Genomic DNA, 11017 nt, shown 5'->3' on the forward strand with positions numbered 1-11017 from the left:
TCTGAACTCCAGAGCTTTTCCAAGGGGCATTAAAACCGTCTTGTTAAGCTACGGTGACCTCCACCACTCTTCCAAGGGGCATTAAAACCATCTTGTTAAACCACTCTGAACTCCACAGCTGTTCCAAGGGGCATTAAAACGTCTTGTTAAGCTACTGTGACCTCCACTACTGTTCCAAGGGGAATTGTTATATTATTTTTATTCCACTACGACCTCCACCACTACACCAAGGGGGATAATAACCATCTTGTTAAGCTACTGTGACCTCCACCACTCTTCCAAGGGGCATTAAAACTGTCTTGTTAAGCTACTATGACCTTCACCACTCTTCCAAGGGGCATTTAAACCGTCTTGTTAAGCTACTATGACCTCCAGCACTTTTCCAAGGGGCATTGATATTGTCTTTTTATTCCACTGCGACTTCCACGTCTCTACCAAGGGGCATTAAAACTGTCCTGTTAAGCTACTGTGACCTCCACCACTCTTTCAAGGGGCATTAAAATCGTCTTCTTAAACCACTCTGAACTACACAGCTCTTCCAAGGGGCATTAAAACCGTCTTTTTAAGCTACTGTGACCTCCACCACTCTTCCAAGGGGCATTAAAACCATCTTGTTAAACCACTCTGAACTCCTCAGCTCTTCCCAGGGGCATTAAAACCATCTTGTTAAGCCACTCTGAACTCCACAGCTCTTCCAAGGGGCATTAAAACCGTCTTGTTAAGCTACTGTGACCTCCATCACTCATCCAAGGGGCATTGATATTGTCTTTTAATTCTATTGCGACCTCCACCACTCTTCCAAGGGGCATTAAAACCGTCTGGTTAAGCTACTGTGACCTACACCACTCTTCCAAGGGGCATTAAAACTGTCTTGTTAAGTTACTGTGACCTCCACCACTCTTCCAAGGGGCATTAAAACTGTCTTGTTAACCTACTGTGACCTCCACCACTCTTCCAAGGGGCATTAAAACCGTCTTGTTAAACCACTCTGAACTCCACAGCTTTTCTAAGGGGCATTAAAACCGTCTTGTTAAGCTACTGTGACCTCCACCACTCTTCCAAGGGGCATTAAAACCATCTTGTTAAACCACTCTGAACTCCAAAGCTGTTCCAAGGGTCATTAAAACCGTCTTGTTAAGCTACTGTGACCTCCACTACTGTTCCAAGGGGCATTGTTATATTATTTTTATTCCACTGCGACCTCCACCACTACACCAAGGGGCATAATAACCATCTTGTTAAGCTACTGTGACCTCCACCACTCTTCCAAGGGGCATTAAAACTGTCTTGTTAATCTACTATGACCTCCACCACTCTTCCAAGGGGCATTAAAACTGTCTTGTTAAGCTACTATGACCTCCAGCACTTTTCCAAGGGGCATTGATATTGTCTTTTTATTCCACTGTGTAACGGGTCTGGGAGGTGGAACCTCTAAGCTACTATACAAAGGGGCAGTCCTTGTAAGGAAGCGGGTGGCTCCCAGGGAAGGCGGGCAGGTAGTCACGGCAAGTGACAGGAACAGTCTCTGGGAAGAAGGGCAGGAGGTCACGGCAAGTGACGGGGACAGTCTCTAGACAGGCGGCTGGTCACGGTGAGTGACAGCAGGGGAAGAGTCTCTAGACAGGCAGGTGATCTCGGCAAGTGACAGCAGGGTAAGAGTCTCTAGACAGGCAGGTGGTCACGGCAAGTGACAGGAACAGTCTCTGGGAAGAAGGGCAGGAGGTCACGGCAAGTGACGGGGACAGTCTCTAGACAGGCGGGTGGTCACGGCGAGTGACAGCAGGGGAAGAGTCTCTAGACAGGCAGGTGATCTCGGCAAGTGACAGCAGGGTAAGAGTCTCTAGACAGGCAGGTGGTCACGGCAAGTGACAGCAGCGCCTCCAGGTAGGCTAGCAGGTGGGAAGCAGGTGAGCGCTCCCAGGTGAGCGGGTAAGAGTCTCACGGCTGACTGGCAGGTGGTCACGGCAAGTGATGGCAGAGCTTCCAGGTAGGCTAGCAGGTGGGAAGCAGGTGAGCGCTCCCAGGTGAGCGGGTAAGAGTCTCACGGCTGGCTGGCAGGTGGTCACGGCAAGTGACGGCAGAGCCTCCAGGTAGGCTAGCAGGTGGGAAGCAGGTGAGCGCTCCCTGGTGAGCGGGTAGAGTCTCTCGGCTGGCTGGCAGGAGGTCTCAGGCAGGTATCAGGCAGGTATCAGGCAGGTATCAGGCAGGTATCAGACAGGTATCAGACAGGTGCTTCCTGAACCGCAGGCGGACTGGTCCATAGACAGACTGGCGGATGCTGGTAGACAGACTGTTGGACCGCAGGGAATGCTAGCAGGTAGACAGCACTGGAAAGCAGACTGGCAACGGAACCTGAGGGCTGAAGCAGAGGTGAAAGGCTTTGCAGCAACTTTGCTCGGGCACCTCCATCTTGGAGGAGGTGCCTTATATATGGGAGCACCGCTGGCAATTGGCCGGGGACTCCTTAGGACGGCGCGTGCGGCCCCTTTAAGAGAGAGGGAGCGCGCGCGCGCCCTAAGCACAGTGCCCGGGAAGCAGCGAGCGCTGCCAGCAGCGCAGGAGGAGGACGCCGAGGACGGAGCAGGGCGGTGAGGGGAACGGCGTCTCTGCCTAGCAGGAGGCAGGGATGCCGACGCTACAGTACCTCCCCCTTTAGGCCCCCCCTTTTTTAGGCCAGAGAGAAATTTATCAAGGATGAGCGGGGCATGGATGTTCTCCCAGGGCTCCCACGTTCTCTCCTCAGGACCAAACCCCTTCCAATCCACTAGAAAAAAGGTCTTTCCTCTTACCCTTTTGGTGGCCAGAATGCTCTCTACCTCAAACTCGTCCTCAGCGGAAACCGGAGCAGGAGGCGTACCTGTAGACTTGGAAAAAAGTTAAGTACCACAGGTTTGAGGAGAGACACATGGAAGGAGTTAGGGATCCGCAAGTTGGCCGGGAGTTTCAATTTATAGGCCACCAGGTTGATTTGTTTGATAACTTCCAGTGGGCCGATGAACCGGGGCCCTAGCTTGTAGGAAGGAATCTTGAGCCGGACATATTTGGACGAGAGCCAGACTTTATCTCCAGGACGGAATTGGGGCGGATCCAGACGTCTTTTGTCAGCCTGTTTCTTCATCCGCTCGGAGGACTGAAGAAGTGCGGATCTGGTACTCTCCCAAATGGAGGAGAATTCGCTAGCAAGTGATTCCGCGGATGGATTATCCACCGAGGCGGAGACGGGAAACGGGATCCGAGGATGTTGACCGTAGACAATAAAAAACGGGGATTTGGAGGAAGCCTCGCTCTCGTGATTATTATAGGAAAATTCGGCCCATGGTAAAAGATCCACCCAGTCGGAATGGTGGGCATTAATAAAGTGCCGGAGGTAACTGGTTAAAATATGGTTGATTCGCTCTACTTGACCATTGGACTGTGGGTGATAATCAGAGGACAAGTCCAAGGTGACCCCCAGCAGTTTACACATGGCTCTCCAGAAGCGAGAGGTGAACTGAACTCCTCGGTCGGATACGATGTGGAGAGGGAGACCATGAAGACGGAAAATATGATGGATAAAGTCTTTAGCCAACTCAGGGGCAGACGGAAGACCTGGTAGGGTAATGAAGTGAGCCATCTTAGAGAAGCGGTCAGTTATAAAGTCCATGGCTATATGCTGCCATGGGGCAGCAGGTATGGGAAGAGGCAGAAGGCGGCCGGCTGGCAGATGTCTAGGAACCTTGTTGCGGGCGCAGGACGCACAGGCTGAGACAAAGTTTATTACGTCCTTGTGCAGGGTAGGCCACCAGTAATGCCGGGTAATAAGCAGGAGGGTCTTTTTCTGGCCAGCATGGCCAGCTAGTTTAGACGAATGTCCCCAGTGTAGGACCCTCTCACGATCAGGTACTGCTACAAACGTCTTACCGGGTGGAAGACGATTTAGGTCCACGGGAGCCACCTGCATTACCTTGGCGGGGTCGATGATGTGCTTTGGCTCCTCCTCTAGATCGGAGAACAAAAAGGATCGGGACAAGGCATCAGCTTTGATATTTTTGTCTGCCGGGCGAAAATGAAGAATGAAATCAAAGCGGGCGAAGAACAAGGACCACCGGGCTTGGCGCGGGTTAAGTCTTTGGGCACTCTGGAGATAAGCCAAGTTTTTTGTGATCCGTGTAGATTATTACCGGGTGAAGAGCCCCCTCGAGCAGGTAACGCCACTCCTCCAGTGCCAACTTAATGGCTAACAATTCTCGGTCTCCTATAGAATAATTGCGCTCAGATGAGGAGAAGAGTTTGGAGAAGAAGCCGCAGGTTACCATTCTTCCGGAAGACGACTTTTGGGTGAGCACCGCTCCGGCTCCGGAGGAGGAAGCGTCTACTTCTAAGAAGAATTGTTTGTTGCTGTCCGGACGGTGCAGCACAGGAGCGGAAGAGAAAGCTTGTTTCAAAGACAGGAAGGCCTCCTCTGCCTCGGGCGGCCATTCTTTGGGATTAGCACCCTTACGGGTGAGCGCAGAGATAGGGGCAGTCCGGGAAGAGAAGTGCGGAATGAAGAGGCGGTAGTAGTTGGCGAAGCCCAGGAACCGCTGGATAGCCTTTAACTCCTCCAGTCGGGGCCACTTCTGGATGGCAGAAAGTTTCTCAGGATCCATTAGTAGACCGGTCTGAGAGATGATGTAGCCCAGAAATGGAAGCGAGGTCTGTTCAAAGAGGCACTTCTCAAATTTTGCGTAGAGGTGGTTCTGCCTGAGCAGGACCTGACGAACGTCCCTCCGGTGTGTGGGGAGATCCGGAGAGAAGACCAAGATGTCGTCCAGGTATACCACCACGCAGGAGTAGAGAAGGTCACGGAAGATATCATTGACCAACTCTTGAAAGACGTCGGGAGCATTACAGAGACCGAAGGGCATTACGAGGTATTCACAGTGGCCGTCCCGGGTGTTAAATGCCGTCTTCCATTCATCCCCCTGACAGATACGAACCAGGTTATAGGCCCCACGGAGATCCAGCTTGGTGAAGATTCTAGCACCCCTCAGATGATCAAATAATTCTGGAATGAGCGGAAGGGGGTATTTATTCTTCACCGTGATCTGGTTAAGGCCTCTATAGTCTATGCAGGGACGGAGTGAGCCGTCCTTCTTTTTGACAAAGAAGAAGCCTGCTCCCGCCGGGGAGGTAGATTTCCGGATAAATCCCCGGGCCAGGTTCTGCTCGATATATTCAGACATGGACCGGGTCTCAGCAGCGGACAAAGGGTAGATACGTCCTCGGGGCGGAGTAGCGCCAGGTACCAAGTCGATAGGGCAATCGTATGGTCTATGAGGAGGTAATGTCTCTGCTTCCTTTTTATTAAAGACATCAGCATAAGACCAATAGGGTACCGGCAGGCCGGGTAGATTGGCTGGGAGAGGAGAAGGACGGGCAGGACGAACGGGAACTCAACAAGTCTTATGGCAGTCATGTCCCCAGCGAAGGACTTCTCCAGTCTGCCAATCAAGCACGGGTGCATGTCTCTGGAGCCAAGGTAGGCCAAGCAAAAGGGCATGAGAGAGTCCAGGTAGAACATGGAAGAAGATGCTCTCAGAGTGCAGCATTCCCACCTGCAGAGTTATGGGTTCGGTGATAAGTTGGATGGGATGCGGTAAGAGACCCCCATCCACGGAGGTGACAGATAAGGGTTCAGCCAGAGGTTTGGTGGGAATGCGGAATTTCTATACCAGGGACTGAAAAATGAGATTTCCAGCAGCTCCAGTCAAGTTGAGCTAGTTCAAAGTAACGGTTCTCCCCGCAGATGATGGAGACCGACAGCATCAGAGATGGAGAGGGTTTATTCTTGTCTAGGACGACCTCTCTGAGCGATCCTAGACACAGGCGTTTCCAAACCTCTCCGGGCAGGAACGGATCCGGTGCTCCTTACTGCCACAGTAGAAGCAGCTCCCCTCGGCACGGCGTGACTCTTGACGGGTTTTGACAAACTTGGTCTGGTCGACCTGCATAGGCTCGGGTGAGTGCGACTGGGGAGTAACAGAGGAAGTGACGGGATTCCGGAAGGTAGGAGCATGGCGAGGAAACCTCCTCTCACGGGTGACCTCTTTGGTACGCTCCTGGAACCGGATGTCAATCTGGGTGGCAAGTGTTATTAGATCGTCGAGAGTGGTAGGAATATTCCGACCGGCAAGTTCATCTTTAATCCGGCCGGATAGGCCCTTCCAGAAGACAGACACCAGAGAGTCGTTATCCCAGGCAAGCTCCGAGGCAAGGGTACTTAACCGTATGACATATTGGCCCACGGTGAGACTCTCTTGATGGAGACGTAGCAGAGATGAGGCGGAAGAGGTCTTTCGTCCCGGTTCGTCGAAGACTTTCCGGAAGGCCGTAAGAAAGGCTGGCAGGTTGGACACCAGGGGGTCTCCTCTCTCCCATAGAGGATTTAGCCAAGCCAGCGCCTCCCCAGTGAGGTGGGACATAATGAAGGCCACTTTGGCTCGGTCGGTGGAAAACTGGTGTGCCAAAAGTTCGAAGTGCAGGGTGCACTGGTTAATGAAGCCCCGGGCCTGACCGGGATCTCCACTAAAACGAAGCAGGGCGGATAGGCGGGGACCAGGAAGGGATGCCATGGTATTGATGGGCAGCGACGTTGCCGGGGTAGTAGTTGTGCGTTTGGAAGCAGCTCCCGATGAGGCAAACTGTAACGGGTCTGGGAGGTGGAACCTCTGAGCTACTATACAAAGGGGCAGTCCTTCTAAGGAAGCGGGTGGCTCCCAGGGAAGGCGGGCAGGTAGTCACGGCAAGTGACAGGAACAGTCTCTGGGAAGAAGGGCAGGAGGTCACGGCAAGTGACAGGGACAGTCTCTAGACAGGCGGGTGGTCACGGCGAGTGACAGCAGGGGAAGAGTCTCTAGACAGACACGTGATCTCGGCAAGTGACTGCAGGGTAAGAGTCTCTAGACAGGCAGGTGGTCACGGCAACTGACAGCATCGCCTCCAGGTAGGCTAGCAGGTGGGAAGCAGGTGAGCGCTCCCAGGTGAGCGGGTAAGAGTCTCACGGCTGGCTGGCAGGTGGTCACGGCAAGTGACGGCAGAGCCTCCAGGTAGGCTAGCAGGTGGGAAGCAGGTGAGCGCTCCCTGGTGAGCGGGTAGAGTATCTCGGCTGGCTGGCAGGAGGTCTCAGGCAGGTATCAGGCAGGTATCAGACAGGTATCAGACAGGTGCTTCCTGAACCGCAGGCGGAATGGTCCATAGACAGACTGGCGGATGCTGGTAGACAGACTGTCGGACCGCAGGGAATGCTAGCAGGTAGACAGCGCTGGAAAACAGACTGGCAATGGAACCTGAGGGCTGAAGCAGAGGTGAAAGGCTTTGCAACAACTTTGCTCGGGCACCTCCATCTTTGAGGAGGTGCCTTATATATGGGAGCACCGCCGGCAATTGGCCGGGGACTCCTTAGGACGGCGCGCGGTCCCTTTGAGAGAGGGAGCGCGGGCGCGCCCTAAGAACAGTGCCCGGGAAGCAGCGAGCGCAGCCAGCAGCGTGGGAGGAGGATGCCGAGGACGGAGCAGGGAGGTGAGGGGAACTGCGACTCTGCCTAGCAGGAGGCAGGGACACCGACGTTACACACTGCGACTTCCAAGGGGCATTAAAACTGTCTTGTTAAGCTACTGTGACCTCCACCACTCTTCCAAGGGGCATTAAATCCCTCTTGTTAAACCACTTTGAACTCCACAGCTCTTCCAAGGGGCATTAAAACCATCTTGTTAAGCTACTGTGACCTCTACCACTCTTCCAAGGGGCATTAAAATCGCCTTGTTAAACCACTCTGAACTCCAAAGCTCTTCCAAGGGGAATTAAAACGGTTTTGTTAAGCTACTGTGACCTCCACCACTCTTCCAAGGGGCATTGATATTGTCTTTTTATTTTATTGCGACCTCCACCACTCTTCCAAGGGGCATTAAAACCATCTGGTTAAGGTACTGTGACCCACAGCACTCTTCCAAGGGGCATTAAAACTGTCTTGTTGAGCTACTGTGACCTCCACCACTCTTCCAAGGGGAATTAAAACAGTCTTGTTAAGCTACTGTGACCTCCACCACTCTTCCAAGGGGCATTAAATCTGTTTTGTTATGCTACTGTGACCTCTACCACTCTTCCAAGGGGCATTAAAACGGTCTTGTTAAACCACTCTGCACTCCACAGCTTTTCCAAGGGGCATTAAAACCATCTTGTTAAGCTACTGTGACCTCCACCACTCTTCCAAGGGGCATTAGAACCATCTTGTTAAACCACTCTGAACTCCACAGCTGTTCCAAAGGGCATTAAAACCGTCTTGTTAAGCAACTATGACCTCCACTACTGTTCCAAGGGGCATTGATATTGTCTTTTTATTCCACTGCGACCTCCACCAGTACCCCAAGTGGCATAAAAACCATCTTGTTAAGCTACTGTGAAGTCCAGCACTCTTCCAAGGGGCATTAAAACTGTCTTGTTAAGCTACTGTGACCTCCACCACTCTTCCAAGGGGCATTAAAACTGTCTTGTTAAGCTACTATGACCTCCAGCACTCTTCCAAGGGGCATTGATATTGTCTTTTTATTCCACTGCGACCTCCACGTCTCTTCCAAGGGGCATTAATACTGTCTTGTTAAGCTACTGTGACCTCCACCACTCCTCCAAGGGGCATTAAAACCGTCTTGTTAAACCACTCTGAACTCCACAGCTTTTCCAAGAGGCATTAAAACCGTCTTGTTAACCCCTTAATAACATCTGACGTACTAATACGCGTCTGTGCCCTGGGACTTAAGAGCCAGACCCGTATTAGTACGTCATCGCGATCGCGCGCGCACACAGGCTGTGCGGGCGCGATCGCCGCCGGATGTCAGCTGATTGTCACAGCTGACACCCGGTACTATGTGCAGGGAGCGGTCCTGCACCGCTCCCAGCACATTAACCCCCGCGATGCCGCGATCGAAGTCGATCGCGGCATTGCGGGGGCAAGGGGAGGTGATCGGCGATACTCACCTCCTCTTCCGGCTTCCAGCGCAGTCTGCAAAGGCTTCCCGGGTGTTGCTGTAGCACCCTGAGGATTCGGCTGCTACAGGGGTATTGCACCTCAACCCAGAGGTGTGATATTCCACTCCCGGGTAAGGATGGAGTGTGGAACTGAGCTCGGTAGGCTGCATGCACTACACACATCCCATTTCCGAGGAGCAGACCAACGGTACTCCCACTTAGAAATGTGCAGGTACGACCGAGTCTGTTCCTGGCTGGAGTGGGAGGGGGGTGGTACATCCCAAGTAGTGTAGGGGCAGATAGGGGGAGCAGCCTGGGTAAAGATAGGAGCTCATTGGGTGCTGGTCACCTGAGCTCACACATAGAGGGAGTATTTAAGGTGGGCACCATCAAAGATCAGGGTCAGTCAGTCTGTGAGAAGTCAGTGAGACATCAGACTTTGCAGAGGAAGAGGAGCAGAGCGGCCTGAGCCAGAGTGAGAGAGGAGAAGAAAGAGAGACCCAGAGGGGGTAAACAGAAGAGACTCTAAGAACCCAAATTCTATCCCCGGGTGAAGAGTCGGCAGTAGGGTACCGGAGCCCAAACTGGTGGGGGCAAAAACACACCCTAGCCAGAGACCGGAGGCCGTGGGCAGCGTCTGCCACGGCCACCCACCACATCCACCCCGAAGGCAGACCACGTGGAGGGTCAGGGAACCCAAGGCCAAGGGTCTCCCAACAGAAGGCCCGAGGGAGCTGGACCTAGGTGGATCACTAGTGGGGACGGCCAGAGGAAAGGACAGAAGGAGAGCTCAGGGTCACGCTCCGGACTTGCTTGGGGGTTGGCTGGTCCTGGTGGACGCAGCACGGCTCGGGTGGTCACTTGAAGCTGGAGTGACCGGAACATCAGCAGTGAGTAAATACCCTAAACTGCACAACCCGACTCGGTCTTCATTTTACATCTACGCTGCACCACCACAACCCCCATCCTCTGCACCTGACCCCCTGAGGCTATACCCCACCCGTTGGGGGTTATACCATCAAAAGCTGCACCAACACCATCAGCCTCAGCGGACCCTGCTGCAGCGGCGGCCATAGTGACCGCAATACAACGGGTGGCGTAGTCGACATTAAGAACTTAATAACATCTGTAGGACTGCCACATACAACTGAGTTTGACACCCTGGGCACGGACCGGGTCACAGCCACTCGGAAGACTACAACCCCCATCTGATCCGGCTCCGGGTATTCCCCTAAAGAATATGGCCCAGGGGGCGCGTCATTGCCATGACGACCCGATGTCGTCATGACAACATTCGGGTCACCAGAGAGCAGGAAGATTGCTTGGACATGTGCAGTGCATCTCCAAGCAATCTTCACACTGTGCACTTCTGACAGCCTTCATGGCATAGGGATGGTGCTCCATTCCTGTGCCATGCAGGCGATCAGGAAAAAAAAAGTGAAAGTCCCAGAGTGGGACAAAGTAATAAAGTGTATAAACTGTGTGAAAGTGGAAAAAAAAAAAAAAAATGTGCAAAAATATTATAAAAAAATAAAATAAATAATACACCAAAAATAAAAATATAATGTACCCATCAATAAATATTATTATAAAAAAATTAAAAAAAAACAATAAAAGTAAAAAAAAAAAAAACAATAAAAGTACACATATTTGGTATCGCCGCGTCCGGAACAACCTGACCTATAAAACTGTCCCACTAGTTAACCCCTTCAGTGAACACGGTAAAAAAAAAAAAAAAAAAAACAAAGCAAAAAACAATGCTTTATCACCATACCTCCAAACAAAAAGTGGAATAACACGCGATCAAAAAGACGCATATAAATAAAAATGATACCGCTGAAAACGTCATCTCGTCCCGCAAAAAAAGCAAGCCACCATACAGCTCCATCAGCCGAAAAATAAAAAAGTTATAGCTCTCAGAATAAAGCGATACTAAAAAATATTTTTTCTATAAAATAGCTTTTATTGTGTATAAGCGCCAAAACATAGAAAAATGATACAAATGTGGTACCGCTGTAAACGTACTGACCCGAAG

This window comes from Phyllobates terribilis, unplaced genomic scaffold, assembly GCF_046119375.1.
Source record: "Phyllobates terribilis strain yellow unplaced genomic scaffold, ASM4611937v1 Scaffold_10__3_contigs__length_209671492, whole genome shotgun sequence".
NCBI lineage: Eukaryota > Metazoa > Chordata > Amphibia > Anura > Dendrobatidae > Phyllobates > Phyllobates terribilis.